This window comes from Bubalus kerabau, chromosome 10 (genome assembly GCF_029407905.1).
Source record: "Bubalus kerabau isolate K-KA32 ecotype Philippines breed swamp buffalo chromosome 10, PCC_UOA_SB_1v2, whole genome shotgun sequence".
Classification (NCBI taxonomy): Eukaryota; Metazoa; Chordata; class Mammalia; order Artiodactyla; family Bovidae; genus Bubalus; species Bubalus kerabau.
In genome coordinates, this window is record NC_073633.1 from 84,428,355 (window position 1) to 84,434,997 (window position 6,643).

Genomic DNA, 6,643 nt, shown 5'->3' on the forward strand with positions numbered 1-6,643 from the left:
ATATAGTAATAATTCAATAATGTTAGCTAGTACTATCATGTCTAACTCAGTATTGGAAGGTCTGGAAAGGCTTCCTTAAAAAGTGACTTCAAACTGAAAACCTGAAGAATGAGAAGGAATTAAGAAAGGGAGGGAGGGAGGAGGGAAAGGAAGTAAGGCCCTAAACAGAAAGAACAGTAAGGTGCAAAGGGCTTGAAGGTTGTTTGTAGTAGAACCTGAACAAAGGACAAAGTGTTCTGGTGTCCTTTGGAGCCCCAGCCTCTGCTGGCACTAAAAGAGATTTCACACCTAAATTTCATTTGGCCTTTGATGGCAGCTGTTGGTCTGTTTTTACTTCTTTATCACTGATCAAGTCTAAGATTAAAACCCCCCTCTGTGTTGTGGGGGTGAGGGTGAAGGTGGTGGGGGGCAGTGATGAGTATGTGGGGGGCTCAGGCACCCCCCTCCACACAGAACTACTGGTTGGGCAGGCAATGAGGCCAGTCATTTACTCCTACGTCCCCTCTTCTATTCCCCTCACTTCGGGCTTTCTACTGAACCCAGGAATCCCCACTGCATGGTAAACAGACTGTTATGTTTTACCCTCCTTAGAACTCATACTTGGCTACCTTACCCTTATTGTATGAATTCTCCCAGCTCCAGGATGGAAAAGCAAGAAAGAAGGGACCACATTTTCCCAATTCCCTAATGCAGATTCAGAAACATTAATCCTCTGCCTTTCTGTAAAAATTCTTATTCTGAAGTTTATCCTCTTCAACGATGCCCCTGACATCTGACCCCCACCTACCAACATGACCCAGGTCACCGTGTTTCCTCTGCTCTAGACATTTGGGCTATACAGGCCTTCTTGTTCTTCACACCCATAAGCCGGTTTCAACTTAGGGCTATTGGTCTTGCTGTTTCTGTAAGCCTGAAAGGCTCTTTTCCTAGAACTTGTTACGGTAGCTCCTTAATCATTCAGGTCTTTGGCTCAAATGTCTGTTTGGAGAGGCCTTTCTTGACCCTTCTCTCTAAAACAGTACATCTGGTTCCATTACTCTGCATTATTTTCTCCATACCATTTACTGCCATCTGAAATTATGTATCTGTGTGTGTGTGTGTTCAGTCACTAAGTCAGGACCGACTCTGCAATCCCATGCACTGCAGCATGCCAGGCTTTCCTGTCCTCCACTATCTCCCAGGAGCTTGCTCAATTATGTATCTACTTGATTGTTTTCCCCACTAGAATGTAAGTACTGGGAGTGATGAGATTTTATCTGTCGTTGTCAACAGCACATAGAACAATGTGGTTTTTTTTGCACGTTAAATATTGACAATATTTAAATGTGTTAAATATTGACAATAAATGAATACATGAATAGTTTAACTAAGAGGCTCTAAACTTTAGAGTTGGGCTTCACAGGTGGCTCAGTGGTAAAGAATCTGCCTGCCAGTGCAGGAAATGCATGAGACTTGGGTTTGATCCCTGGGTTTGGAAGATTCCTTGGAAGAGGTAATGGTAACGCACTCCAGTATTCTTGCCTGGAAAATCCCATGGACAGAGGAGCCTGGTGGGCTATAGTCCAAGGGGTCGCAAAGAGTCAGACACAACTGAGTGAGTATACACACAGACTTTCAAGTGAAAAGGTATGGTCAATGAGCTCAGCCCTTTGGAAATTTCCACTTACCATATCAGGGCCATAGACCAAGGACCATGAATAAGGGCTTCATAAAAGTCTGTAAGTTTTGTTCATTACCAAACTCCTGTTATGTGCCAAGCACTGTACTCTGGAAAGGATCAAATGATGAACAGAAAGAGTCATGGTTCCTGCCTTTGAGAATTTGCAATTTAGTCCTCTCTAAGAATGGCAACCCACTCCAGTACTCTTGCCTGGAAAATCCCATGGACGGAGGAGCCTGGTGGGCTGCAGTCCATGGCGTCGCTAGAGTCGGACACGACTGAGCGACTTCACTTTCACTTTTCACTTTCATGCATTGGAGAAGGAAATGGCAACCCACTCCTGTGTTCTTGCCTGGAGAATCCCAGGGACGGGGGAGCCTGGTGGGCTGCCGTCTATGGGGTCGCACAGAGTCGGACATGACTGAAGCGACTTAGCAGCAGCAGCAGCAAGTTCCCTTAGATTTGTAGTAAACAGTGGTGTGCTGGACACGGCTTTTAGCCACCTGTCGGAAAGATCTGCTTGAGCCGGAAATGGCGACCTGCTCCAATACTGTTGCTTGGAAAATTCCATGGCCAGAGGAGCCTGGCGGGCTACAGTCCCCATGGGGCTGCAGAGAATTGGACACGACAGAGCGACTAAGCACACACAAGACCCTATTGTCAAATTTTCAGGAATTTTGCAAGCCAGTTGTTAAACATTGCCATCATTAAAAGTCAAATTATATAAACTTACAAGTAAATCAACATAAAAACAAAGATATACTCAAAACTTTATGCCTAATTATTTTACTATATTTTACTTTTTTATCCTCTTGAGGTTATTTATGGTGATTGTATACATATGGTGAAAATATTTTATAATGAGCACATTTTCCCAGTTTCATGTTCAGTGACATCACAATGGTAGCTTGAAATGATAGCCCTTGTGGAGTATTTACACCAGGGAGATCTCTCAACACCATCATCAGGTCTTACCTACTGACCACCCCCCACTTATCACCCCCAGCACACACTCCCAGCAACCTATCAAGGGATAGAGTACATGTTGGCAGCCAGTGAATTGCTGAGGCAGAATCTCTAGGTCCTCCTACAAAGGAAGAAGAAAAAGAAAACCAGCTGGTTTGGACTTGAGGAAAGGTCCAAGAGCTATACTATAAAAGAGTACTACAAGTCTTAAAATAAATTTCTAAAATTTAACTAATTCTTTTATGTAATTTTAGAATATTATCTTTAATTACTTATTTTGAAAATAAATACCTATTTGGAAATAAAAGCAGACCTGTTATTTGAACTTTGGGTTTTAAAGAAATGAATTATAAAATATTTCAGATATATGAAATTACTAATTTTAAAGTATAATAGTGATATAAAAATCTACTATTCACTCCCCTGATGTATAGTATTGTGGAACTAGTAATTTACCTGTGAGTAAACTGTAGGTGGTGGAGGACCAGTGAAGGATTCATGTAATACTTTAGAAAATCAATCTGGTGACTCGCAGTAGGTGCTCATGAGCTGAGGTTTCCAGGAAAGCCTGAGGTAATCTGTGATACTATCAACTTCTGAAAACATAGCAAGGGGGAAAAAACATGGATGGGTCGATGGGCAAGAAAAACACACTTAGATAATCACAACGATCTGCTCAAGTGTGACAAATCAGTGACTCCCTGACCACAGTCCCAACCAGGCTCTCCACACTCCCCTACCCTGGAGAATTTGTTTAAAAACCAGGCTGTTGGCGCCCTACACCCACAGAGTTATTTAGCCAATAACGTTTGGGGGTCAGTACAGTTCAGTTCAGTCGCTCAGTCCTGTCCGACTCTTCACGACCCCATGAATCACAGCACGCCAGGCCTCCCTGTCCATCACCAACTCCCGGAGTTCACTGAGACTCACGTCCATCAAGTCAGTGATGCCATCCAGCCATCTCATCCTCTGTCATCCCCTTCTCTTCCTGCCCCCAATCCCTCCCAGCATCAGAGTCTTTTCCAATGAGTCAACTCTTCACATGAGGTGGCCAAAGTACTGGAGTTTCAGCTTCAGAATCATTCCCTCCAAAGAAATCCCAGGGCTGATCTCCTTCGGAATGGACTGCATTCCAAGGGACTCTCAAGAGTCTTCTCCAATACCACAGTTCAAAAGCATCAATTCTTTGGCACTCAGCCTTCTTCACAGTCCAACTCTCACATCCATACATGACCACAGGAAAAACCATAGCCTTGACTAGACGGACCTTTGTTGGCAAAGTAATGTCTCTGCTTTTGAATATGCTATCTAGGTTGGTCATAACTTTCCTTCCAAGGAGTAAGCATCTTTTAATTTCATGGCTGCAGTCACCATCTGCAGTGATTTTGGAGCCCAAAAAATAAAGTCTGACACTGTTTCCAGTGTTTCCCCATCTATTTCCCATGAAGTGATGGGACCAGATGCCATGCTCTTCGTTTTCTGAATGTTGAGCTTTAAGCCAACTTTTTCACTCTCCTCTTTCACTTTCATCAAGAGGCTTTTTAGTTCCTCTTCACTTTCTGCCATAAGGGTGGTGTCATCTGCATATCTCAGGTTATTGATATTTCTCCCGACAATCTCGATTCCAGCTTGTGTTTTTTCCAGTCCAGTGTTTCTCATGATATACTCTACATATAAGTTAAATAAGCAGGGTGATAATATACAGCCTTGACGAACTCCCTTTCCTATCTGGAACCAGTCTGTTGTTCCATGTCCAGTTCTAACTGTTGCTTCCTGACCTGCATACAAATTTCTCAAGAGGCAGATCAGGGTGGTCTGGTATTCCCATCTCTTTCAGAATTTTCCACAGTTTATTGTGATCCACACAGTCAAAGGCTTTGGCATAGTCAATAAAGCAGAAATAGATGTTTTTCTGGAACTCTCTTGCTTTTTCCATGATCCAGAGGATGTTGGCAATTTGATCTCTGGTTCCTCTGCCTTTTCTAAAACCAGCTTGAACATCTGGAAGTTCACGGTTCACATATTGCTGAAGCCTGGCTTGGAGAATTTTGAGCATTACTTTACTAGCATGTGAGATGAGTGCAATTGTGTGGTACTTTGAGCATTCTTTGGCATTGCCTTTCTTTGGGATTGGAATGAATACTGACCTTTTCCAGTCCTATGGCCACTGCTGAGTTTTCCAAATTTGCTGGCATGTTGAGTGCAGCACTTTCACAGCATCATCTTTCAGGATTTGAAATAGCTCAACTGGAATTCTATCACTTCCACTAGCTTTGTTCATAGTGATGCTTTCTAAGGCCCACTTGACTTCACATTCCAGGATGTCTGGCTCTAGATGAGTGATCACACCATCGTGATTATCTGGGTCATGAAGATCTTTTTTGTTTGGGGGTCAGACTCAGTAATTTGCATTTTTGCCAAGCATGCAAATATGGACCCTGCTGATCTGGGACCACACTTTCAAAACCACTGCCTCACAGTAATACTCTGCTTACTTTGCTAAGGCTTCAAAGACACCTCTTTCTAAACCAGCAGGGGGAGACAGGTATAAAATTTATCCTTTAAAAATAAAACTGCCTTAGGAATTCCCTGGTGGTCCAGTGGGAAAGACTCAGTGTTTTCACAGCCAACAACCAGATGGATCCCTGGTCCCCTGGTCGGGGGAACTACGATTCCTCACAAGCCCCTGCAGCGCAGCCAAAAAACAAACAAAACCTGTCTTATAGTACTAAAGCTCCTTGGAATTATGACATCGCCATGGAGACTTCTGAAATATTTTAAATAGCAGCATGTAAGTTGGCATCAGGTGAAAAAATTTTCAGGTATTTAGTTTTCATTCCAATCCCAAAGAAAGGCAATGCCAAAGACTGCTCAAACTACCACACAATTGCACTCATCTCACACACTACTAAAGTAATGCTCAAAATTCTCCAAGCCAGGCTTCAGTAATATGTGAACCGTGAACTTCCAGATGCTCAAGCTGGTTTTAGAAAAGGCAGAGGAACCAGAGATCAAATTGCCAACATCCTCTGGATCATGGAAAAAGCAAGAGAGTTCCAGAAAAACATCTATTTCTGCTTTATTGACTATGCCAAAGCCTTTGGCTGTGTGGATCACAATAAACTGTGGAAAATTCTGAAAGAGATGGGAATACCAGACCACCCTAATCTGCCTCTTGAGAAATTTGTATGCAGGTCAGGAAGCAACAGTTAGAACTGGACATGGAACAACAGACTAGTTCCAAATAGGAAAAGGAGTTCGTCAAGGCTGTATATTGTCACCCTGTTTATTTAACTTATAGGCAGAGTACATCATGAAAAACGCTGGACTGGAAGAAACACAAGCTGAAATCAAGATTGCCGGGAGAAATATCAATAACCTGAGATATGCAGATGACACCACCCTTATGGCAGAAAGTGAAGAGGAACTAAAAAGCCTCTTGATGAAAGTGAAAGAGGAGAGTGAAAAAGTTGGCTTAAAGCTCAACATTCAGAAAACGAAGATCATGGCATCTGGTCCCATCACTTCATGGGAAATAGATGGGGAAACACTGGAAACAGTGTCAGACTTTATTTTTTGGGCTCCAAAATCACTGCAGATGGTGACTGCAGCCATGATATTAAAAGATGCTTACTCCTTGGAAGGAAAGTTATGACCAACCTAGATAGCATATTCAAAAGCAGAGACATTACTTTGCCAACGAAGTAGTTGGCTATGGTTTTTCTAGTCAAGGCTATGGTTTTTCCTGTGGTCATGTATGGATGTGAAAGCTGGACTGTGAAGAAGGCTGGGTGCCGAAGAATTGATGCTTTTGAAGTGTGGTGTTGGAGGACTCTTGAGAGTCCCTTGGACTGCAAGGAGATCCAACCAGTCCATTCTGAAGATCAGCCCTGGGATTTCTTTGGAAGGAATGATGCTAAAGCTGAAACTCCAGTACTTTGGCCACCTCATGGGAAGAGTTGACTCATTGGAAAAGACTCTGATGCTGGGAGGGATTAGGGGCAAGAGGAGAAGGGG